This window comes from Caloenas nicobarica, chromosome 2 (genome assembly GCF_036013445.1).
Source record: "Caloenas nicobarica isolate bCalNic1 chromosome 2, bCalNic1.hap1, whole genome shotgun sequence".
NCBI lineage: Eukaryota > Metazoa > Chordata > Aves > Columbiformes > Columbidae > Caloenas > Caloenas nicobarica.
Window position 1 is genome coordinate 77503734 of NC_088246.1, and position 27297 is coordinate 77531030.

At 39.7% G+C, this 27297-nt stretch overlaps 1 protein-coding gene across 6 annotated transcripts in view; it reads right to left on the minus strand.

The window, feature by feature from the left end:
• The window catches only part of MYLK4 (myosin light chain kinase family member 4), an 86405-nt gene that overhangs the window by 39718 nt on the left and 19390 nt on the right, over positions 1-27297 (minus strand). The window contains exon 1 of one of the 6 annotated variants that reach the window (XM_065629575.1): positions 24500-24672. The exons of the other annotated variants lie outside the window; for them this stretch is intronic. The gene's annotated coding sequence lies outside the window, so the exon portion shown is untranslated. Of the gene's footprint in view, positions 1-24499; positions 24673-27297 lie in introns of those variants that run through there. 6 annotated transcript variants of the gene reach the window in all.

Genomic DNA, 27297 nt, shown 5'->3' on the forward strand with positions numbered 1-27297 from the left:
TTTTCTTGAATATTTTTCTGAAGAAGTTGCCTTCCTCTATGAAAAGAAATTGAAAATACTCTGTGTTTCTCTGTGGACATATAATAAATTCCTTTGTGAAAATGGTACAAGTCAACATGTTATGCTGTATCTCCCAGAAAAAACTGTAAGATTTGTGTTTCCTTTGAACATGTTGATTTCCTATTGATTTCAAAAATTGCTCAAATCCCTAAAATAAAATCCAAGGACAGGTGGAAAAAAACATCAATTCATAAATGTACAGTAGGAGTCAACTTTTCAGAAGCTCAGATAATAAAATTGTTATTGACTGTTTTATACTTTAATTACTTAAGTTAAGACCTTTGTAAAATTATCCTTGTCTACTACTTTCTTACTTTTCTGCTGACTTTTCATTTATTTTTAGTCCTTTCAGTATCTATTTTTTTCTTTATATATCCCTGCCCTATACATCTGGAACTTCTATGTCCCTCTTCCTTCCTTAAAGATTAATTCTCTCCAGCAATCTTTACCACCTTATTGTCTTCAGCTTTTATCCTACAGTTGATTTCTATTCGTCCACTTGATGAAAACTCAGTCATAAACTAAAAAAGGGCAGAGAACATGTGTTAGCCTACTTTTATGAAGTTGTAGTTCAAATTCTTCATTCTGATGCCGTAACTTTTACAAATAATAATAATAAAACAAACAACCAACAACAACAACAAACCCTTTTCTGAAACTCTGACCAAGAGAGATGCAGATTTTGTTTTCTGATTGGCCATAGAGATGCACATTTTGTGGCTGGACTGGCCATAGGACCTAGCAGAGAAGTTCCAGTAAGATCTTATATCTGAATCATCAATTGTGTTTACAGATAAATCATGTCTTTGTATTTTTCCTCATTGTGATAGTGTTCATAAACTGCAGACATCTCTAGCAAAGAAGGTTTGCCTCCTCTAATCATTTGCAAACAAGGTGTTTTGAAGAAGATCTTTACATCATTTACAGAATATTTCTGTAGAAATCTCAGTAAGATTCAAATCTCAGTAAGCCCCAAAGAAGAAACAACTTTAGACTTTGGAGAACAGGAGAACCACTATCTAAAATATTAGAGGACTGTTATACGCTAGTCACGAAGCAGAGAAAGTCCTGTACATAGTAGTGCACAAGTGAGAGCTAAAGCACGTCTGCTCTTTCTCTAGTACACAACAACAGCTCCCTGAGAAATAATATAAGCTTACAGCTGCTCAGCTCTGAAAGAGATCAGAAGGTAAGCATGAAAGCTATGAACCAGATTGAGAAAGTCATGCTGTTTACTGAAAGTTCACAGATGTCCATGATGGTAGAACAGAAAAACCATTCTCTTCCCCCTCTCCTCCTCCCTCCCACCCTTCCTAACCAAAAAAAGATATATCAAATTGGATCAGTGAATTTATCCAAAATTATAAATTTCTAAAATCAGCAGTCACGTTGGACTCTTTCACTGTGAGGGCTGAAATAACTGTATGCCTAAGATTAAGTGACATACTGTGTCATAAGTGATATACCTTTATGGCACCCCAGGGGTCTGCCCAAAACACTAGTCTGGAACTCTGCTTAAGGTCAGAAAAGGAAACAGCTTTATACAGGGCAGGAGCATACAGCAAGAAAAGTCTGGCACTGAACTTCATGAGGTAGGACTAGGGAATTTACTGCTCCACAGGGCTCTCTGCATACAACCACTCTACGACCTGTTAATTAATTATGAATTCTGACTTCCTTTACTATAATGACCCTGGTAACTAAGTATCCTGGAGATACTCTAGTGATAAATGATGAGAGTCCTGAAGCAAAGTACAGAGCGATCCTGGTTACAGTTCAGTGATCAATCTGCAGATGCCCCCACATACTGGCTTTTTAGAATACACCACCATCTCTCTGCAAGCGTTCACATGGCCACCTTTTTGCAAGGGGGTGGGGAAAAGTTAATTGAGCTGTATATCTCTCTGTAGAAAATATCTAGATCTTCGAAGATGAAAATGACAATGGAAGACACTATCCAGGTTCTGGGGGTGATTCTTCTCATACTCTGGAGCTCTGCAGATCTGTTTCATATGGAAAAGCATTCGCACAGAAGAGGTAATCCACTGCAAGTTGCACGGTGCAGCGTTTAGCCAGGTCAAGCACAACTCACACACAGCGTCCCACTGTTAATCGGTTTCTTTAGGTGAATAAGAACTGCACAGCACATAAAAAACCACCAAAATCAGCATCAGTCTGCTTAACAGCTGAAGCTGAAGTTCAAAGCACTTCACTGTCAAAGGGCACGATGTTCTTTCACTGAGGGTTGTTCTCCACTATCATCATCTCCTGCTGTCGAGATATCACATCAAGGGTCTCGCCTCTGCTTAGCTGTCCCCAATTTACTATACTAAAAACAAAACAAACCTCAAAACCCCAGAGTTTCTTAAGGCTGAAAAATACTCTGTGATAAATTACCCATTAATAGCCTAAAACTCTATTTCCAGGAAGCCTGTTTAAAGGAAAATTCCTGACTTTCTGAGGCTAAAGCAGAGGTGTCATAACTCTGAAACAGGGCAATGAAAGAAGTACTGTCTCCAGGTGCAGCAGGAGCTGTAGCTCATTTCATCTGCTGGGTAGACTGGTTAAAATCTTTGGTTGAAACCCAAAACTTTCTGGCAGCTAGCATCCTGTATTAAAATTTATAAACCACGAAAGGCCTTTTCTTACAAAAAAGTTAATTCAGGATGGATAGGCTGAAAAGACTTGAAAGGGACAGTCATCAGAAGTGGTTATATGGAAAATTGGATGTAAGTAACACCTTTCGCTCCATCAGAACATACTAAAAATACAGTAAATGCAATTTCAGTGAGAAAGGGAAACTGTATTGATTAAAAGATCTTTAAAAGAGTTGTGGAGAAGAACTCCAAAGATGCCTGGCCTGTTGGGAGGTGGAAGTTTTACAAAGGATGTGTTATCTTCTCCAGAAGAAACATACTGATACCTCAGCTTCCTTCAAGCCACAGAACTTACCTACTATCCAGCCCATGATATCAGAGCCCTGGTCAGAAACTGGACATGCTCTGTAGTGGCTGCCCACTCAACAGGCTGTATCAATAGAAAGAGCAGTTGAGATCCATGTGTGTCTTGGGTTGCCACTCTGTGATTAGCTAACTTTAAGAAACCAGTCTTTAAAAAGCAAAGGCAATTATCTTCGCATTCATTATGAGTTAGCCTGTTTTCTCTGCTGTAAGAACACTGCAAAGATAACAACATCCAGTCTAGTGAAGGTCCCAGCGTGGCAATGAGGGGAATGTTGTGCTCTTCTGCTGAATTACTACTGATTCATTTTCACTTGTGGTGGTTTGTTCCCGACTGCCTTCTACTGGAAGATGGGCTATGGGAGTGCAGAATTCAGAAGGGGCGGTTGAGGATTTTTGCTTGTTTGTTTTTTTAAAAATACCAGTAAACACTCTCCACAACTACTATTAGCCTATTTCTGCATCACATACTCTCTAAGAAATTATTTTATCCTGCTCCACTGCTAAGGCACTGCACCAAAACGAGGAATCCACTCATTCTGTAGGTGAGCCAGGGCACTGGTTATTTATCTAGGCAGGCTCCACTGAAGCAAACATTTCTTTACCAGTATGATTGCAACCAGAGCTGGAATTAAACAAACTTTAACTAAGTAAATCAGCATGAAAAGCAATGTGTAGAAAATACCTTGACCCATCTCTTCTTCTTCTTCTTGAAAGTCTAGTGTAAAAAAGTGAAATAAATGGCACATTCATATTTAGCGTGAATGTCAGAATCCAGGACGGTGTAGAAGGGAGAGCACCATGAGATGCATATACTGGAGACCCGTGTTTTTAGGGAAGGGGTAATTTTAGCTGATTTTATTTGTAGGGTTGGCTAATTCTAGTGAATATTTGTTGATAGTTTAATAGATTGTAACTTGCACCTGGCAAGTTTCCATAGCATACCCTTAGAATTCAAAGGAAGGGTGTTACATAAAATTTAACTTCTGACTTGTATTAAAAAGCCCTAAAATCCAGGAAGTGAAGTATTAGAGTTTGCTCCCCTTTGATCTGATATATTTTTTAAACCAATACAAATAGCCCATTCTGCTCAATTTCATATGACAGAATGAATGGACGTGAAGTAAATGAAGGTCACAGAAATCTTCCTCCCTGTCTTCCTGCCCTGCCCAGAGTGCATGTGCCAATCCCATTTTATGCTGGTGGACATTCTCAGCAACAAAAATGCCTTCTAACTATGTCTTTTGCAGCTATTTTCTTTCCCCTAGAGTGTTCATTCCAAACTGAAACATGGCAAGTATCTGAACTTTGAAAGCCATCACAATCACCATCTATTTTTGTCTCTTGTAGCCTCCACATATTTCAAGCAAGTGATCATTTCAGATGCCCAGCCACCTGGCTATAAAGACTTGCCACATTCAGTGCCCAAACAAAGACATTTGGGAAATGAACAATACCAACAGCCATCACAAATATCCTGTGCGGTACTCCTTCAATTTTCAATTACCTAATCAGGTCTAAAAGGATACTAATACATAAAACAAGCTAAGAGTCACCCAGTATCTCTTATCATAAAGCCTCTTTGTTTTAATTTGTCAAGTTTACATAGTTCAACTTGAAACTTCCATCAGTTTTGGCCTTAATGTTGTGAGAAATTTCAAACTAAGTTATTGCCAAGAAAAAAAGAAATTTAAAAAGACATTTTGTGTGTGTTAAATATATTGTTAGCACCACTTACACAAAAGGTGGGGAGAGGATCCTCTCTGTCTATTACCTGCCTTTGCTAACTGAATAAAAAAAACAAACAAACAACCAACAAAACGCTCAGTCAGACCTCACCAATTTCTAAGGCTCTCAGTGCCAGAGATTACATAGAATCTTTTCATAGCTACATGCCAGCTGTGTGGAGCTTGCTTTCCTGGAGGCCATCAAGTCAAGGGAGGGCTTTCCTTGCAGATACAGGGAGTCCAGGCAGGATGTACCTTGTAGATGCTTTCTCCTGCCTTCAAGAGCCTGCAGTGGCACTGGCAGATGCACCCCTGCACTGTGACATCTTTTCTCCCCTCCTTTCACTTCTCTCTATGACACCCTTCAGGCAGTCTAGAATTGGTAAAGAACCTGTTTAAATCACACAGAATCACAGAATCATAGAATGTTAGGGATTGGAAGGGACCTCAAAAGATCATCCAGTCCAATTCCCCTGCCGGAGCAGAAACACCCAGATGAGGTTACACAGGAAGGCGTCCAGGCGGGTTTTGAATGTCTCCAGAGAAGGAGAATCCACAACCTCCCTGGGCAGCCTGTTACAGTGTTCCATCACCCTCACTGAGAAGAAGTTTCTTCTCAAATTTAAGTGGAACCTCTTGTGTTCCAGCTTGAACACATTACCCCTTGTCTTACTGTTGGTTGTCACCGAGAAGAGCCTGGCTTCATCCTTGTGACACCCACCCTTTATGTATTTATAAACATTAATGAGGTCACCCCTCAGTCTCCTCTTCTCCAAGCTAAAGAGACCCAGCTCCCTCAGCCTTTCCTCATAAGGGAGATGCTCCACTCCCTTCATCATCTTTGTGGCCCTGCGCTGGACTCTCTCCAGCAGTTCCCTGTCCTTCTTGAACTGGGAGGCCCAGAACTGGACACAATATTCCAGATGAGGTCTCACCAGGGCAGAGTAGATGGGAACGAGAACCTCTCTCGACCTAATGGAGCAGAGTGAGTAACACAAGGAAGGTTGCACTCAATGGGAAGAAACAAAAGTCCTGAGAATTGAGTTGTTGTGAACAGATTCCTGTTTACCATCCAAGAGGATCTCAAAAACAGTAGTATGTGACCAGATATTAGGACAGTCCATAAGAACTGGGGAAGAAACACTGAGGCTGCATATTTGCCATTTTTCAACTTCTCAGTGCTTTTCTTGGGAAGCGGTGTTCCCTAAGGCAGTCCAGGAGTAAAATAACAGCTGCATTATTCAGTTAAGAGGATGAGCTAAGTTTTTATTTCATAGAAATGCTGCAAGTAAACTGCTTTCAAAGTTTGGGCATCTGAGGAGCACAGTGACCCAAAAGACACACAGATGGATTACAGTGCCTATAACTGAAACACTATTTCCCTACCTTAATGGGCAGGGTAAGTAAAAGCATGCAAGATTTAAAGTGCTTGGCTTTGGGGCCAACTGGCTAGGCAAAAAGAGTGCTTCCTTTGGCCAGTCACAGATTTTCCCAGACAGAAGTTCATTTTCATAGAAATTTTATCATCTTATAATGCTGGATAAGTCTGCAATTTGAATAAACAAGAAAGTAAAGCAATGTTATGGAAGTTCGCTAAATAAAACAGAGTCTGACATTACTGATTCACCAAACTTCCACTGCTCAAACAGTGTGTTTCAGCCTATAAATGCTGGGGAATTACTTTTTTTTGTCTTTTCAGGAAATGCTATGCTACCTGCCAAGAAGCCTCACCTCCCTACCACATCGTAGCACTTACACAATTGCAGTCCTACTTCTTAAACCCCTGATTTCATGCAAATACCAGAGTTTTCACTTTTTTTTTTTTCTTCCAGTAAGTGTGAGGCAGTCTTTCATTAGACTTTGAAGAACTCCAGTAGTCAGAATTATTAAACTGGAGTACAGAATGAAAGCCTTGTGTTAACAGAATGGCTTAAAAATAGCCTAAACTAGCTCAGGTGTCTAAATCCAGATATTTTTTTCCCAGTGAGTACAGAAGAACCAAACCAATGGACTCAATCTGCCCACTTGAGCTCAGCAGTTGTATCACATCTTTGCCAAAATGCACACATTGTGCTTTCCTGTTGTCACCTGCTCCAAATTAAAATTCAGTTACAGCACACACCTGCAGGCTACTGAAGTGGAGGCTTTAAGCCTTTGCTAAGTCCATGCTGTGGGATTCAGCGTTAGTTTTATGAGCAGGATTTTAAGCTAAAGATACCAGAACTGAAGTGTGATCCACTGAGGAAGGAGCTCTCACACAGGTGGCCAAAACAGGTGCAAGGCAACCTCTGCTGAGAGTAGTCATGTTTCATATCGTGCTTCACCATCTGATATCATTATGTGCATCCAGAAGCATTTCTGACTGCTCTTTGAAAAGTATTTGGTGAAAAGTCTTGCCTGCTGTTCATACTTACTTGTGAACTTCTGAAATGCCTGCTTGGACACCCAGGTGAAAACAACTGCACTGCTATGTTATAGGAGTGCGAACCCTTCAGAAGCTGAAGAGAAGAGCGCTCATCCTCTGAACAACTCATGGAGGACACCAGCTACATGCACTGGTAAACAGGCCTGGTTTCTTAGCGAAGCAGGTGGTCAGAGCAAGCACTGCCCTCAGGAGAGCCTCCTCAGTGCTCTCCTAGAAACTCAGGCAGCAAAAACGAAGACCAGTGAAGAAGTTGTACCTTTACATTTCCCCCTTGACCCATGTAGTTGGTCCAATTGCTAATGGATTATGTATCCTATCTGAGAACAGAAAAGGAGGCAACGATGTTTAGCCAACATAGTCTGCTTGCACCTGTAACTCCCCTGTGCATCTGTGTAGGGGGGACTATAAGCTATCTCTAACTTTGCATTGTTCAAATGCAAAGAAAAAGGGACCAGAAATGTTAGGACTCTTGCTAGATCATACAGTTGACCACAGTGAATATCCTGCATTAGGCGGTACTATAACATCTAATAAAATCTCATAAACAGGAAACTCTGACTTGAAAAAAACAGGATTAAGTAACATTATAGCCATGCAATATAAGAAAACTAACATTCCCTAGGAGCCAGATCTTTTGTATTTCTTGATGTGTTTTCAGGTAAAATTATCTCATGTTTGTATTAAAAAAAAAGTAAACATAACGTTACTTAGAATAAGTTTGTTGTATTTATGTTAATAGATCAGATCTGGATTCTTGAGTGCCTGGTGACTTTGCTTCTGGGACAGGGAAACACGAGAAGAGTAGTCTTGTTATGAAACAAACTCTCCACTTACCTCAGAGGCCCTCTCCTCTCTTCCCCTGACCTATCCTCATCTGCTCACTTCTTCTATTTACAGAACTCCATTAACGTTACTCGTTCTAATTTGATCACAAGTTTTCGGGCTCCATACAGAAACTGCCTGGCTGATTTCCATGGCCTCTGTGCTGTGGAAGGGCAGAGCAGACGATCAAAATGGTCCCTTCTCACTTCACATAGCTGGTGGAAGCTTATGTTGTAGGCCTTTTTATCTTTTAAACTCTTTATTATCTTTAGGATCACAGATACAAGTCACTCCCTTTTTCTGTTTCTAATTCGAAGGGAAAGCATAGGTAGATAAAGTCCTACTGATATTCCTGTCTGGCTTTCCTCTCGTCCTCGGCAGGATGGCCAGCAATTAGTACTATTATAATGGTTAAAACTGGGCATAAATCCAAGGAAAATGAAGTTACAGAAGATCTGAAACCCATAAACCTAACTCCAGTCATCTAAAAGGTGTTTAGCCTAAGGTAGGTATCCTCTATATTCAAGAGAGAGAATGTCTACACGACAGTTCAACCCCATGTTAGAGTGAAGGACAAATGGGAAGAATTGTCCCCGGTGGTACTGCTCTCTCTTCTGACTAAAGGAGGAGACCAGCATCGATTAGACACCTACTTTTTCAAGGCCTCTGGGCAGAGAAGACTAATCTCAGCATTCACCCCCGCTTCAAAAATGGTTACAACTATGCTTAGAAAAAAGTTTGTCATCATCACAGAAACTTGAATTATGGCTTTCAGCATCATTTAAATTGTGTCTGCCCTTGTCCTGAGCAAGAGCCAGACCTGTAACCCTGTTCCTTCTGCACCACCAGGGTAGATTCTATTGAGAGAGAACAATAAAACAGCCTGTTCTCATCTCAAAACAAAGTAGTGGGTCTTTGATTTTGTGAGAAGCTGTCATGGATGGTATTTTTGTCATGACTGCTTATCAATATATATCTTACGAATGTTGCTTGCAGAAATGGCATCAGCAGGAATCATAGATTAGATCTTGCCCTAAGAGTATGAAATATATGAGGACCGATCAGAAATGAGAAATTATTTTCTCACTCTGCCTACACAACACAGATGGCATTGCAAAAAGGGATTATTCCACTCAAAATATCTGACTTTCACTCTTTGGAAAGGCAATTTTCACAAACTGGAAAAAATCCACACTCTTTGGAAAGGTAGGGCGGTCTCACACAGCAATCTCACTTTGCAGTTAGGCCATGCTGTTTGGATTCTGCTTAGTCTGCTCAGTTCTTTTTATGGTCTCATTAAACAGTTCATTCCTCTCTCACTTTTTTTTTTTTTTTTCATTTTTTAAATAATTATGCTGTTTCTAACTAATGCTTAATCTCAGTACTCAGCGAAAAGTCATACATATGCCTGTAAGTAGTATCGTGGTTCTAGAAAATCATGATTGCTGTGACAACATGAATGGGCGATGACTGATTGCCATTTCGCCCAGTGCAAGAGGATAGAGACACTCAACACAAGTATCACACATCAGTTGCAAATGAGAAACAACAGATTCTCACACTAATTACTTGTTATGGAGCTTACTGCCACAGGATATTGTGGTGGTGATCAGGTAAATGGAAAGATGAAAAGGCACTGGACAAAATTACAATGGATAACTTCATCAGCAGCAATAGAGAAGATATAACTTCTGGCCATGGGCTGCTCTCTGGCTGTCTAAAGCTAAGAGGGTCTCACAGGGAAAGAATCTCACTTCATGTTCCCTGATCTTAGATACTGCTACCAGCCACCTGCAGCTGGGATGCTGGCCAACCTCTAAATCCAGAATATTAATACAAAAAACCCTGCTTAATCACTTGTAATCCTTTCTTTCTGCCCCTAGAACACAGTGGAGATATTCTTCTAGGTTTGTCCTACCTAACAGCATAGAAGATTTTGGGCTCTTTGGTTTCTCTCCCATCCTGCCTGTACCTAGAAACATTTGGAAGCTTTGCCATGACCTCACTCACCTTTCTACCTGTGGGATTCAAATTCATGACTGCTGCATTTTTTTTTCCTAAATTTTTCATTCATGAATTGTGATTACCAGGAGCACAAGTCTCTATTCCATGAGCAATTAACATGATCCGGCGTGAGAATTAAAAACAGTTGTCACTGGAGCTAACCAAAGAGTTTTGAAACAAAACACTGGAATGTGTTGGAAAATGATGGCTCATGAAAACAGAAGACTTTGATGGACACATAAGGATGTGCTATTTCCAAATAAAATTAACTGGGGAAGAAGGCAAGGCAATGCTTGCCACCCTACTGGAATGAAGCATGTCTATTTTTCATTTCAGTGTAGTTTTTTCTTATTGCAGCCCTCTCTTCAGGGGCACAACATCATAACAATGAAACTGAAAACCTTATGAAATGAGCCAGATTATCAATTTCTTTGCAAACTAATTTCAATCAGCTTGCTTAGTCAAAGGCTTTGTTAACTTCTGGCAACCTGTTGACTGAACTGAAGTATACTTATTGTGAAACACAATCAACTAAATTTGACATAAAAATACAATTATACAGGAAGCTGGGGGTAGCTATTTTCAGTTTTGATTTAAATGCTACTCTGTGCCGAACACAGCATACAGAGTTAAGGCAGAGCACAAAGCTCTGACAACAGATACAACTGTTGGGATCTGCATGGGGTTTTTTTTAATATTTCTTCCTTTTCTCCTTTTGCCCCTGCACTATTACTTTTTGACATTTTCCTTAAAAGATATGGTTTCTTAACATCATGTTTCAGCCACAGTATCCGCAGAGTACAGCCAAATCCTTCAATTCTGCGGTTTTGCTGTACTAGCTGTTTCAAATTTACTTTCAGTGGTAAACATGCCACACTGTGGAACATCCCCATATATCAAGTAGCTGTGATCAGGCAGCTCAGGTACCAGTAATTTTCCTAATGGAGATCCAGTGTCAGAGATCAAGCACGAAGGATCAGATGTCTGCATTGCCACCGTCCAGAATCAGGTGTCACGGATCAGAGCTGTAACTGCAGGGAATGAATTGTCACATGTGGCAGAGCAGGGAGCAGATACCGCCCTGGACCTCAGTGGAGGGACTGTGTCTCCATAACTTCACCACGGCACAGTGAGGACTAACGCAGCAAAGGTGGTTAAATGATTGTTCTCTTAGGTGAGCCCAATGTCTCTTTGACAAACATCAATTTGGTCACATAGGTATGTCTCTGAGCAAGCAGTACCTGCAGTATTGTGTGTGCAGTTAATCTTTTTAGACACTGCTAGTCATGCGTTTGACTTGCTACTCAATATATAAACACATGTTATTTTAAGGAACCTGCCCTGAACACATGTAGTGACACAGGAACATTCCAGACTTGCACAGCAGTGCACCTGAAGGCAGCTGAAGGAGCATGATTTCTTGCAATTGTCCAGTTTGAATCTCAAGAACCTGTCGGTGCCATCTGCTCCTCTTGAACACATTATCACTATGACCAGTGCTTTCAGATTTAGCTGAAACTGGGAACTGTAGTGGAACATGAAGAAAAGAAAAAAAATTGGAAGAAAAGAAGTCTAGGATTTTTTTTTTTAATACTCAAAATAATTAAAGATTTCTTCTAATTTGGTTCATGTTTCAGGTTTTCAAAATCAAGGGAAAATATTAGGGGACTGAAGTCAAGTCTCTGCTTAGTACCTGTTTGCTGTGCATCCTCTTAAAAAAGTTGCGCAATAATTTTCTGACTCAGTTCCTGTGTTTTTCAAGTGGGGATAATAATTCAGCTGTATCATTCAGAAGTGTCATAAGATGTTTTGAGGACTTTGAGATTGGAAGGAGGCATCAGGCCACGAAAATGCTAAGAACTGTTATGTTGAAAGCTATCCACAGGAGTGTCTGTAACTGTCATGAATGTAATCAGAGCTGGAGTGGAGTGAATAAGTGTCACACTAACAGAAAGAACAATTATGCCTCCTTTGAGTAATGACAGTTAGATTAAGAATCTATTTTAACCTTCCTGCTTCCTGAAGGAGTGCTGACATGATTGCTTATTGCTATAGGAAAAATAACCCATAGACACAAAGCCATGACTAACAGATGAAGTGACATGATATCTTGAAATGGTTCAAATTGAGTATGAAGGACCTGTCAGCCATCTGCTCCTCTTGAATGCATTAGCACTGTGCTCAGGTCACTGTTCGGAAGCATTTTGTACAAAGCTGTTGATTCTTGTAACCTGGGTGTTTAGACAGGATAGAATGACCATGGGCAGCATGCTCCCTGCCTGACGCTAACTCCATGCACAGCATCTCTCAAGCCTTCAAAGTATGAAGAAACTTCTGAAGAAGAATAATTGACTTAATCTATGTGCTAATACTGTATATAGTGAAGACAAAGTAGGGAGTTGCTGTTAGGCTCTAAATTCTCACCATTTCAGTGAACTAACATGCATTTACCTGCTTGAACAGACTAATTCTGATCAAGGAAAAATTTCACTGGACAGGAGACAGTGAGGGAGCATTGCACACAACAAACAATGTACATGAACCTTAAGTGCCTTATTCCATTGTTGGGTACAACAATTTACGTGTCCCAAATAGTGACTTAGAGGTGTGCTTTAATAACAATTAAATTAGATTTTTGAGGTTTCTTGGGCTTTCAGGGGTCATTAGAAAATGCAGACAAAGAATAAGACCTGATGGCAAAGTTAAAGGTTTTGGTCTGCTTCATTAGTGCTTCAGTCCACTCAGAGCACTACAAGTTATCCTGCTCAAGCTCAGGACAGACTATTTGAATACAATTGTTTTAAAACTTATTTTTGTTATTTAAATACTCAACAGAAGAATCTGAGCCAACAAAATACAAAGGAAAGACAGGTAGATTGAAAGAAAAATAAATTTAAAAAATAAATTCAGTTCTTCCACCCTCCCTTCTTCCCACCTTACCTCCCAACCTATAGGTAGATACAGAATCATAGAATCATTTTTGGTTGGGAAAGACCTCTGAGATCATCAAGTCCAACTGTATATAATAATCATTCGAAACATGAAACTGCAAATGTCTTCAAACTGGAAAGTGTTTCACTGGCTTGCATCCTGGCTTTCCTTCATCCAAGGTGGGACAGATGAAAGTCTCTAAGGAAGGCATCAGAAGTGCCTTGTACAGTGATACTGTTTGCTCTTCCTCTAGACACCGATCTTCTGGAGGCACAAATCTTTCTGCCTGACTTCACCTTGAGCTGGGAAATAAGGTTTCCAGATGCAAGCAGCTTTAATTTTTTTAATGTTAATACACAGAGTAACAGATCTGTAGATTTTAGGATAGAATGAGCAGTTCATAATCATGTATTCTAAATACCTTGCTTTAGCTCCTAAAGATTATCTTGTGATTCTCAAGAATCCCTCATAAAACAGCTCATTGTCAAGATGCTTGCCACTGTTGAACCAAAAAAGGAAACGTCATTGTCCTCAGAAAACATCCTGGAAAGTACTGCAACAAGTAGGTTCACATAGAACATCCAGAACTATGGCTTGAAGCTATGACACATTTTGGTAGTGCTTGTTATTAAGCCCTTGGTATACAAGCCATCTGTAAATCCCATCTATTATTAGCAGGGATACAGAAATATGCCTGGAGCCATTTAAGGAGCAGAAACAATTGGAGAGAGGTGAACCTGTTATAGTTAGCACTCACATCACTGTCTGCTAAGTCTGCTAAGCCCACAAGACTCATCAACATCTGCAGGTACTTCAGTTCCCAGCTAGCTTTGACATAAATGGTTTATAAGCCAGAAGAGAAGAGCCAGCTACAGCCATTGCACCATTACATTTCACGGCACAGGTCTGAACCTTTGTCACTCCAACACCTGCTGTGCTGCTGACAACTACAGTCTTCTAACTTTTCAAGCTGCTCTGACACCATCAGCATCTCTTCAGAGGTCCACAGCCTCTCAGAGGGTCACGAAACCTGATGTCTGTGTTTCACTGCCCAGAGATTAACTGGAGGAACTTTACAGGATGAGCAGCACATGCCTGTCACTGCAGAACGAGCCGTGGCCATGACTATCACCATTTCTTCACCTCAGCTCCAATGTGAGCCCTGGTTTTTTGTTGGCCTGGAAAAATCAAACAAATGAGCTATTCTTATACATGTTTATTCCACAGCTATTAGAAACATGCACTTGATTTCCAGGCATTTGCAGAGTTCACAAGGAGCTGGCTACTGAGAGATTCTCAGGAAGTTAACTGGCTCCTTGTCAGCACAGCACCCAAGCTCCCTGTCTCTTAGGACTGGAATATTCCCATTTACAAGCATGATTGCCCCCTTGCAGCACAGAATAAGGAAAGCAGAAATGTGGTCAAGAAGCACAACACTCCCTTTTCTTTTACAAGGACAACAGGATCTTTCACTCCCAGACACTGTGGTTGTGGCAAAGGTGCGGAAAGCCTCTCTAAAGGAAATTCAATAGCAGCCAACTGATCTCTTTGGGAAGAATTTATGACAGAGCCAGCCCTAGCACAGTTTGCAGAAGAATGTCTCATGCTTTATGTTTCAGCAGGCTGCTCTGCTGTGTTGTTTAATTGCTTAGTTTGTTTTCCAAATTTTAGCCCATCTTAAGCTAGGTACACAAGGTACTCCATTCTGACAATTTCCTAAATACCATCCCAAAGAAAGTCCATGAGAAATAAAGACCCATCACAATATGCAAAACCTGGTTCAGAAAGTCAGCAAACAAGACTTCTTTTGCAAATTCTGAAACCTGATCTTCATACCTGTTTTTTCCTGTCTCTTTATCTGGATATTCCCAGAAAAGGACAACTCCCACTATAAGCTCACTGGCAACTCAGAATATGTCCACTCGAGTCACACATATGTGAATTTACATTCACAGCAGCTGGCTGGAGTCTGATGATTTCTGATCCCTTGCATGTCTACCACAGAGCACATTTACTTGGTATATGATGTGTAAAAGAATGAAAATCATCTGGGAAAGGCAAGTGATTCCTGTATCATATTAACCCCCTAAAATTTCCTCCCCATCCCTATAAAAACCACAAATGACCTAACGTCTTGACTGCTCTTTGTAGAATCCAGCTCCATTTTCATTCCTGAAGATAGGTCTCTGTTTTCTACAGAGAAAGGTCAGTACTGCTAAGAAATGGAAGTAAAGAATGCCAACCACTTGACAGTAATCAGGGTAATCTGTGCTGCCCACAGTATGGCAGTGAGTGTGGGCAAAGACAAGTGTTCTTCTAGCAAAAATTGCTGTGAAGGACTCTAAAACATAAAGACATATTCTGTCTTGTAAAACATGGAAATATCTTCCCTCCACCCCCAATGCCATATTCCAGCACCACTAATCTCAAAAATCAGCTCTTTCATACTGCTTGTGTGGTCTGAGCTAGCCAGAGCACTAAACCATGGCAGAATCAACCCTTAACATAGAACAGTGAAGAAGCCAGTTTAAGTGAAACGGAAAAAGTCCTCAATGAACAACATATGAGAGACTTTGTAAACCTATGGGAAAGCCAGAAAGGCAGATGTAGAAGGAGCTGAAAGAAATTGTGAACATTGAGGAGACTACAGAAAACAAGATTTCTGAGGGGAGGAAGACCAGAACTGATCTCACACTGTTACACCAGGAAACACATAATCAGCAAAGCCTCATAAAGCTCAGAAACCGTATTGCTCTAGGGTGACTATTGTCAACCATTTTCAATCCAAAAATCAAGGAGATCTTGAGACGACAAAGAACAGGATAAAAAAACCCAACAACAGAAACAAGACTTAAAACATGACAAATAAATATGAATGTAATAAGCTTTATAGGACTGAAACATGCATCACCTAAACCCTTTGAGGAATAACTTTCAGACAAAAATCGAGATTTTAGCTATATCATTCTTTCAGAAAGGTTTTTCACCACTGGAGGTCACTGTAAACTGTAGTTGCTCTTCATCAGTCCCTCAAAAGAAAAAAAAAATACGCCATACAGAAGATAGGCAGGATGCACATTTTGGGGTGAGACAGAACTGGAATATCTCTTTCAGAGTATTTGAAAAATACATGTACCTAATCAGTGAGATCCTCTCAGACTTACTTTTGTTCCAACTTACTCCAAGCAGAGCAATTGGCAGACTGCTGAGAGTTCAGACATGTGCCTGCATTGACACGCGGACCAGTTTTGCATCTGTCAGCCTTTCTTATCGGTCTTGCAGACACTTCCTGAAAGCCGGCAAGTTAACGACAGGGAAAGTGATGGGGACACAATGGGAGACCTACTATTGCAGCTCATAAGAATCACAGGGCTCTTTTTAGAGAACTAATGTAGGATTATCTGCATTAGGATCTCCAAAAAAGGACAAGTATTTGGCAACAGTTCCTAATAAAAACAAAGGCCTGCTAGGTTTGAAAGTTTACATCCTATGTAATCCATAGATCATAGTTCGTCTGAATGCAATTTTCTTTTTTCATTGCATTCAGATGACCATTACTGGGAACAACCTTTCAAACAATTCCTAACCCACCCCATTCAATCAGATAGCAGTGCACATATATATATACATTACAGATTTTAAACTGATGCTCAGACAGTAAAGAGATATTAATCCAAGTTCCTGTCTCACATATGGTAGGAGTTCTACTGATACAAATATCAGAAAGAACAGCTGATGTTCACAAAATGCTGGGTCACTTTCAGGGAAAAAAGTATGAAATCACTGGAAAAGAATAAAGATAAATGAGCCCAGCTAGATCCCAATGGCTTAAAAATAAAAATCCAGCTTCATAAAGCAAAGAATTTACATTTCAGGGATACAACTGAAACTCCCATTTGACCACAATTCTGACAATGAATCAGAGGCAGTTGGGCAACTTTTATCTGAAATGCACATGTTATTTACTGAAATTCCACTTTTTAGTGGGGAGAGGGAATCATCCTAATGCATGTTTCTTTATTTTCTGCTCAGTGAAACACAGCAGACCAATTCTTGGCTTTTGTCAGTCAGAATAACTCCAAAGGAGTTTGGTCGGGTTTGATCCAAATGGAGAACTTCTGTAAAAGAGGAACGATCTGGGTCTCTGACAATTTAAAATTAAATTTTAAAGGGGCCAGCTTTTCTTCGCTCCTCTGATCTATCTTTTAGATTTCCCTTTATTCTTTTGCATTTTAACCTATTTCAAGGAATCAGCAAGAGAAGACTCATCACACAATCCACAGTACGGCATAATCCTAACAAAAACCAACCAAACAAAAACCAACAACACACAAACAAACAAAAAATTGCAGAATGAAACCTGAAAAAGTCCTTAAATGTGATTAAATCATTATAGTGGTTAAGCAAACGCTAGCTACAATGACAAGTTGACTGAACAATAACTTCATTGCTTTGCTGTGTCATTCTCATTTTGTTTTTATTTACACACAGAATATGATCTCTTTGAAACAGTAATTGCCTTTTTAGTGGCTGTATGCTCAGACAACCTCAGTGTAAATAAATACATAATACCTAACAACCTTGATTTAACACAACATTGCAGCACATGCTTGACTCACTGTAAACGATGTGTAATCCAAGACCACCCACATGGTGAAGCATCTCCAGCCATATCCTTTAACGTGTCATTTTAGCTCACTGGAAGGTAGAAAATCTCAGCTTTCCACTGGAACAATCAGTACTTGCTTGTTTGCAATTATAATTGACTAACAGCAGTACTTGAAATGTGCTATATAGTTCAGAGAGCTACGCTTTAGTTTCAGCTAGTTCTTTCTAAAACTAAATGACTCTTTTGGACTACAGTGGAGTACCACAAAGACCAAAGGAAGCATGCCTTTATAGGCTGAGAAGAAAAAAAAAAACAGGACAGATGCTGGGCAATGGATAAACAGATGCTCCAAAGTAATGCTTTGTTTTGCTTTTCTATAAAATGGTTATTTTGAATAAATCTCGATATTTCATTTCCCATTCCAAATTCATGCTGATAAAACACATATAATGCTACAGACATGCACGTCTTTTCTTCTTGATCTTCATTGCATTGATGGGTCCCTATAAATTATTATTTCCAAGCTAAAACACAAAATGTAGTTTCTAAAGTCAAATGTAAGTGAAAGATAATGTGGAGGGGTTTTTTTACTTTTAAGAGTCTAATTTTTTCTTTGGTGTCTGCTGAAGATTTTGGAAAACCTTCCATAGCTCCAGACACTTTCATACATTAAGAGTATGATTCCAGATGTAGGAGATCCTGGGAACTATGGGACACTTGGCAGATCTGCAAATAGAGCTTAAATCATTATTGCCCACCCACATTCTCTCAATTAAGCATTCCACTGATTTTGGAAGCCAGAGGTAGCTATGAAGCCAATTTTCTCTACCACAGTCACATGATGCTGAAATGGAGATGAGTGAAGAATTTGTGGAGACAGAAAAAAAAAAAATCTCCCAAACATCTGGCAAATGCTAGCTAATAACATGAAGGCTTTCATACAATGTCTGTCACAGAATACAATTCGAGATATAAGAGACAGGTGTGATAAGGAAGACATTTCTTTCATTGCAAGGGAGTCACGCTGCAGTAGCAATATGCCTCAGGCTCTGGCCTGAAGTCAGAAAGCCTGGCTTATGGCCCCGCTTCTGTCACAGATCTGCTGGGTGACCTTGGGTGCATCTTTCTGTCCCCCTGAGGCCACTGCTTCTCCACACAGCTCTGTAACGACCTGCCTATTTAGACTGTCAAGTCACTGATGTGACGACTGTCACTCACGATGTCCATAAATAATCTCCAATGCAGTGAAACTTTGGATTGCCTGAGGATGTAAGGAGCAAATGCTCATCCTGAGCTCGTCTCCTGAACTATGTAACCATGTAAGAAATTACCACTAATGAAGCAGGAGGACCACATATAGCACAGGCATCAGCCAGGAATAGTGCAAAGAGGCATCACATAAGCTATCTTTACAAGTCCCATACTAGTCCTCACAAACATTTTGAATCGAACTGTTGGCAACTGGTGGCAGCCAGAAAATAATTCAGAGGAATTCTTTAAGAAGATCATTAAATAAAATGTTTGACATGTTCAGAATTCCAGCCACGAATTCCTAGCTACAGATGTTCATGCTTGTTGTCTGGAGTAACTGCCTGATAAAGGTAAACAGTTTTTAATAAGTGACTTACAGTTGAATTTACAACTTATATTTGTTGCACAACTTCATAATAAAGATTTGTAGTACATATTTTATTATGCAGCATGATGTGTACAAGGTGTTCTCCTTACAGCAAGGAAAGTGCTATAACACTGTGTTTAATGAACCTTGTAACTAACAGGACAGGAGAGGCAGTAGTTGTATGTGGAATCAGGACAATGAAGAGAAAATGCCTTCAAAACCCTTGAAAATTTAAGTATTTGGATAAATCCATACCTTTGCATGTGTCTCTATTTTAACAGACAGAAAGTTATTCTACAACTAAAAATGGAGCACACACACAACAGAGTTTAAAGATACAGATCTTGGATGTAGTACTGGAAAGCTGGAAAACAGGGAGACAGATCTGCCTTTTAGCAGCTAGAATATTGTCTTGAAAGAAGGACAATATAGAGGAATAGAAGTGATTAAAAGAAAAATACCTCTTTATAGAAACAGAAGTTAGTATCTTTAGTCAATTTGTATGATTCATTTGTCCTAATCTTCTGAATTTCGTTCATTTTTCCATTTTAGTGGTGCTATACAAAGTTATGTTTTAAGAGTTTTCAACTCTTTAGATGCCCTCACCAGCAAGCTACCTTTCCATACTGTACATTTTTATTCTTACAAAACAGGTTTCCTATGAAAACATAATAAAGCCCTGTTAACACACAAATTGGAAGAAATACATAGGGTAGGTATAAATAGAAGACCTAAGATGTCTTTGGGATAGCCTATAACATTTGAGACCAAAAGACTTTAGGCAATTTCTCCAAATTAAGAGCTACCAAACATAGGTCTACCACGAATTTCAGAAAGACAGCAGAAAGTGTCAAAGGTCAACAGAAAATCATCCTGCACCTTGTTGTCTCCCTGCCAATGGTTAAGATAAAAGGTTGTAATTTTCTCCTATCATCTTCAACTACAGTCACTATTTAAGATATGAGGTCAGTTAGCCAGTCTCATAACTAGAAAGGGCCCTGGCTGAAATTAAACCTATCTGCCCATGCAGCTGCTCCATCACTGTTTAGTCCAGGCGTGGAGTTAGGGAGATCTTGTGTACCAGCATGTCTGCTTAGTTAGCCTTGAAGACATGGAAAAATACTCTCTCTTCTCCTTTTCCTATCAATTACAAATTCCTTTACACATGTATTATAACAACATCCTGCATGCTTTCTTTGGCATAAGGTCATATTATAGAGCCCCATTTTCATTTCTCTCAGGAATTTAATTTGTAAATGTCAATCAAGCACTTAAAAGTACTTGACTACATAGTACTTTAAAAAAATCCTCCCTTATATACTATACAATGCATGCCTGTCGAACAGTTATGTTTTTAATATAAGCAATTAAGGGATTTGTTTAACTTGGAAGTGAAAAATAAGCCATTTTCAACAAACACAGAAAGACCAAACACCAGGAATTACAGTGGATTGTCCATATAAGGGGAAAAATGAGGATCCTCAGCTCATCAAAATGGTCATTACATGTGAGGTTTCCGTTTGAGGTGACAGAAATGTGACCTCTCCTATGCAAGGGCCCTTGTTTGGAACCCTCACGCTGTACTCAGCACTGGAAAGTCACTTTTACCACACCGTGACTTCTGCTAAACGTGTCCACTAGACATTGCACAAGGGTGCCAGAAGAGAAAGGTCACAGGAATGGTCTGGATGTATCTCCCTGCACCTTCGTGTACATTACAAATTGGCTGGGTATGTATCCCTGTAATGAGACACCTCTGAATGATCGTGGCCAGAAGAATTCCTTGCTAAGCTGTGCATCTAAGGTCAAAGAGGTGTTTTTAAGGGAAGGAGATATTTTTGAAAACAGACAAGATTCCCCATTTTTGACACTGAAATAAATACCTGTGCCTTTGCTGTACCGAAACTGATCTGATTTTTGTATGTTTTACCAGTCACATAACTTATGACAAACATGCCACCACGGTATTCGTAGGATCTAAATAAAAAACAAGGAGGATGAACTGGGGGAGGAGGGAGTCAGTTTCATGTAAATAAACACCAGAAAAATAAAGAAAACATCTAGAAGCTGCAATAGATTTTTGACATTTTAGATCCTGGACCAAATGGTGTGCAGGACCTTTGCAAAATAATCAGCATTCATGAAACGGCTAGGATCCAGAAGGCTGAGGGTTCAGAGGCATTCCTCCCATCGGATCTTGGCATATAGCTCTGTAAAGAGGATACTAGACAGAGAGTCAGCAATTTCATTTCCATATTACAGATATCTCTACACAGATGTCACTGGTTGAGAGCATGACCTGAGGAGACTCTTCATCCATTTCTGTACTTGCTTCGTATTTTACTTCTCCCTTATTCATCTGCTTAGAAAATGAATTCCATGGAGGGGGTCCAACCTGTACTGTGCCTCACACAATCTCCGTTAGGGTCTCTGCTTGCTCATAATAACACATATAATTATTACCAAATGCCCTTTACAACTCATTGAACAGATAGAGGCTTACCAGCTTTACTGCCACTGGCAGTAGTATTCTGCTGTAGTATCACATACAGAAAGAAAAAGGGTTTACTAAAAGTTACTTGTTATAGTTCTAAATTTTCTTTTTGATTAACGCTGCTTTGAGGATGGAGCATCATGACCAAAGGGTAGCACTGTTCCCTCACATTCTCCCAGGAAGCCACTCACATTTTCTCCAGAATCACAGAAAAGTGAGCAAGACCCATAGAGCTTTTTAGATCTTATCCCCCTTCCCTCCTCACTTTGAGGGTTCAAGGAGCATACCATTCTCAAATATGAACTCTGGTTCATATCACTAGCCCTTCTGATCACACCAGCCATGCGTCCAAACCAGGTCTGAGAGCCCCAGGACACATATCATTATGGAGAGGAACAAGGGAGCTCTAGGAACAGTTTACTTGCAGTTGACAACAATACTTCTCCAGAAAGAGAGGGAGAGAATGATGAATCTGGAATGGACATGCCATGGGGTCCTGAGATGACACAGCAATCTTGGTCTCCGGCTGCTGTTGGCTCATTTCCTCCCAAAGATAAGGATTCAGATTATCTAAGAGTCCCTGCATGAGCACAGTGCTACTGCCACTCCCTGGCAAGGACGCTTGCCCTGCTCTGGAAATACTTCTGAGTCCATGCCACCTTTCTATGTGTGAGGACTTATGAGATAGCCTGGGAAACCCGCACTTCATGAGAGACCTTTTAACACAAAAGAACTAACATAACTTACACGCAGAGCAATCGAAAGATTAATGTCTGACAGATGTCCCCATTCCAAATTTCAAAAGTGGGTTCAAAATGCATGCAACAAAAGTGGCAAAGAGATCTGACAGCCACTGGTTTATGCAAAATTCAGGGGAAAAACTACTTTAATGCAGATAAGGACTAGAAAGCAATCCTTGGTAGTCTTAACATAGACTATTTTAAAATCTGTTTTCTTTGCTATGCAATGGATATAGCTCTCTTGCTAATAAACACCAGTTAATACACTGACCTTAGGTCTTAAAAACTGGAAAATAAATTAACAGCAGCAAAGCAGTAGAAGTGCTATAGAAATAGGACAGTGGAATGAAATGAACTTATTTTTTCTTTCAAACTACAATTCGCCCAAGAAAAAATTCAAAATCTTAGTGAGCCAGGCATAAACAAACAAGTGGATCTTTTTTCGAGCTCATCCGTGAGTGCGGTAACTGCAGAGACAAAATGCAAACCACCAACCACAGACTTGATTTTTTTTTACTTGCCAGTGAATCTACAGAAACCACTTCCTATAAAGAACAGAGCACTAGTATGTTTTTTACATGTCTATTAATTATCTTCTCTCTACCACTGGTTTGACTCTCTTGCATGAAATGCACAATTCTACACTGTTGATGATTTCAGTAACTGAATGTAACTGAACTTTAGATTCAACAGAGCTGCGTATCAGGGACAACATTCTCCTTGACAGTTTGGTACTGAACAGCTAGCTCTTCATCTTCTATCAAATTGGTTAAATAATGGACTTAAAGACCATTACTTAAAGTGATCTTCTTTTAAAAAACTATCATCATTCAGCAACTGACACTACCAAATTATTTAACAGCATGGATAAAGAAATTTCTAACATGTTTTTACTTTCTGAGTGACCCCTTAGTTTTTCCTTTCTTTCTATTTATCCCTGCATATATGTCATAGAAGCAGAACAAGGATAAATGGAAACAGCATTAAAAACCTTGATAAAATCTGGCTGGTTTGCTTTCACCAGAAAAATATTAGTACAGATTTCTGAGAGAATAATTTCTCTCATGGATTAGAGGACATTCATATAATGAGTTTCCTAGGTCATCATGGACGAGTATAAAATGATTTTTTATTTTTGTTTTGTTTTCTTCAATTTCTTTATCAATCTTATTAATCCTGACTGCTGATATGTGTAGTGATATTTCAGTTATTCTCCTTATTACTGTCCTGTGAGCTCCTCACACAATGCGTGAAAAATTGTTATATATTCACATTAGGTCATGGCTCTTTTGGCTAACAGTACTAGAAGAATATGCAAGTGTGAGGTTGCAGACTTTTTGGGTCTCAAACCTTTGACATGAAATCAGTTTTGAGATTCTGCAGGTGGATCTCTTCACAGAAATAAAGAAGAATTTTGTTTTCAGCAGACTAAGTAAAATCCTAAGCATTCTGGCAATCTACATCCTTGGACCTACTTTAGAACAAGTGTCTTCCTTTTTGTCTTTCTAAACTCATATAATTCTTCTGTTTAAGCAATGTCTCCTTTTAAGAATTATTCTAAAAGCTCTTGAGTTAAAACATGATGGGTCATCACTTCACTGTATTACTTTCTGGGGAATCACTGCAAACGTACATACTATCTTTGACTGCAGCACTCGGTACGTAATAACCAGTGATGCTGCTTCTTTGGGGAGATAATGCTACATTCATTTGACGAAGACAGGAGAATAACGGGCATGAGCCTTATTGGGGATTTCCAAGTCCCACACCACGGGCTGACAGCCTTGCTCCCATCGTGGCCAAAAAGGGTAACCTTGGGGCAGTCCCTTGTTCTGCACCCGGTAGAGGTCACTAGAGGATACCTCATGTTTTAATGGCAAGACAAAGCACTCCAACAGCAAGGGTAAAGATGCACCTTCCTGAAAAGCACATCAGCGACTGTCTAGATTTACTGCCAGAGAGACTCTCTTAAAAGAGAAGAATATGTGCTGCTCCACGAAAGAACAGGTTTAACTGGCTACATCTGAACACAAGCAGCATTCATCCAGTTAAACAATACCGATATTGATAAGTGAAATATATCTAACTTATTAAAAGTATATCTACTACCTGTGTATTTCCAGATGCAGAGATCTGTTTCTTTCTTCCACAGCTTAACACAGTCCACAAGGTGTGCCAGATATATGAAGCCAAAAGGCAGAAACTACCTGCAATCCAGGCAGCATTTCTTTGCAGGGGTAGATCCATCCCTTTATTTTTAATCAACTGATTAACTTGGTTCTCCTGCTCTAGCAGATGCAATTTGGCAGGCACCCTCAAAACCCTCCCCAGCTCTGTAAGTACCACCTAGCTAGACAAGGCTTGGGCACGCAGCAGGATCCCATCTCACACTTCAACACATTCCCTGAACCTATAAGGAAAAGAAGTGATGGCCCACTGACAAGTGTGAAACAGGTGCAGGGATCTACACATGAAATGTGTATTGCATGGACTTGAAAGGCAATTACTCTGACACCCCAGAAATTCTCAAACGAAAGCAAACTCTTAGCATAATCCCTTTGCAGTTAGCAGTTCAGGCCACTGGTCATCTTTTTTTTCCCTTTTACTAAGCAAGAAATGGAAAAAAAATACCCAAAGAGCAAAATTCAAGACAGTCACTTAAACTGCGTCATGGTGCACATGCATAGGAAGGTCAGTTTGAAATGCCATGGCTTTCCTGTCTGCAGTCCCTTCTGTTCCTGTCCTTGCAGTTTATCTACATCACTCCCATACCCAAACCACCACCACGCAGAACACAGGTCCTAGCTCTACCCCATCTCATATCCAGCATCTGCTTACCTGCCAGCCATCAAGTCCTTGATCCAAAGGATGGAAGTGCTGGGTCATTTCAACTACATGGATGTGGGACTTTCAATATCATCAAGGTAACTTCTTTCCCCTAAAATGTCAAGAAACAGACTGCTTCTGCTGAATTTTCCCATGCAATCTAAAGTGATGCAAATTCTGCATGGGAAATTTTGGCTTGAGGAGCCAAAACCTGGGAAATTTTTAAACAACTGAAAACTGGATCTTAAAATGGGAAATGGTAAGCAACTTTAAGAAAAAAAAATCCTGCTACCAGCTCTATTATAAACCTCGGGAAGCTGTTTTACTTCTAGAGGTAGAAAACTAAATATCTGAGGAACAAAACATGTCACAGTTTATTGTCTAATACATATAAGGATTGTAAAGGACCATTAAATAAGGTCTTAGGTCCACATAGAAGGAAGGAATCCTCATATATAAGAATTATACATGTCTTGTGCAATAGGTGCTCATAATTACAGAGCACTAACAGACATTGTAGAATACGAAGCAGCAAGACAAAACAGTGTTATTTCCTCTCTACTTGTGTATTTATCTGATCAGAGGTGAATAAGTAAAGAATTTTAAACACTACCTCTGACTATGAAGAAATGTGAGCAGCAGAAATGTCAAGTACTAAAACTTCACAAATCAAACTGAAATTATGATATCACTTGAAAACTGTCAAGAGATTTGTAAGTTATAATGACCGTTGTCCTTTCCTTAGACAACTTCCGGCTTCTGAGACTTCAGAGCATTCTCAAGTCACATTTTGCATTGTTATGTAGTTGTTATGTTGGGGAGGGTTTAGTTGTGGGTTTTTTTCAGTTGGGAAACCTTGATACTCCTCTCTTTATTTCTGAGAAGGACAGACATACACTCTCACAAGCACAGGAACTGGGAGCATTAAGTAAAACAAAGCTGCCTGAAAGCATGGAATTGCACGTTCCACACAGAATGTCACAAACTTGGGACCTGCACCGCAGAAAGGATATTCTGCAAAGCTGTGCCAGGCTGAGTTTGGCAACACGATGCCTGATGACAGCATTTCAAGTGAGCTGAAATGAAAAGGACACTGGTAAAAAAAAACTGGGCCCAAACTTGGCTGAAGTCCACTTCCATTTTTCTAACCATACTGAGCCAAGCTTTACACAGGGTGCTTTGATTTCAAGGCTGAAGAAAGCCTTGAGGGTTTTGATCTCTTCTTCATCAGTTAAGAAGTCTCACTGCAAATGTACAGAATCCCTTGCGGGATTTTGCTAAAGAGTCCTTCTTGATTAAAATTGTAAAATAAGAAATAGGTTTCTGTCAAAATATTTAGATCAATATTTTGAACAGTGTTCAGGGGCAGAGGAAAGTTATTTTGGGCTAATTATGCAACAGTGATCATTTTGTTCCATGTTCGAAATACTCTCATGACTCTAGCCTCGCTTGGAAGAAGGAACTTGCAAAGGTATCGTTACCACCACAGTTGTTTCCAACACAGAGGTTGCAGAGAAAGTAACTGCTAGAGAAACTGTGGTCATGGTCAAGAGAGAGAAAAAAGGCTCAAAGGAGACAAGGCTGATGACATTCTGACTGGAGACAAGGAACTAGAGGACAATTAGCCATCCCAAGGCCTAGCTTAGCTGACCACCAAATATTGAGTATATCCAACAGTTTCAGTTGGGCTAAAGATTTAAAAGTTAGTCCTTAAACTCTTTTCAGAATATTATCAAAAGGATACTTTTGCAAGGAAAATTGTATTGGAGGAGGAAAAAAAAAAAAAGAAAAAAGAAAAACACCTGTACTGAACTGAAAGTACTCCAAATGTCTCCAGAACTTTAAAATGAACTGGCATAGCAACTATCCAAATAAAACTAGCTGGTATGAAGTTTAATACTTATTAAGTTATTGTTTCCTTAAAAGAACAGGACTAAGGCGGCCTGAAATATGGAAGTAAGGAAAGAGCAGCTCTGCTTCTTGCCACTTCCATTATTTCAAGGAGGACAGCAAGGGCAGTAGAGCTGCTAGAGGTTATTGCTTATACAACAGTAAGTTGCAAATGACAAAGTCACATTTTT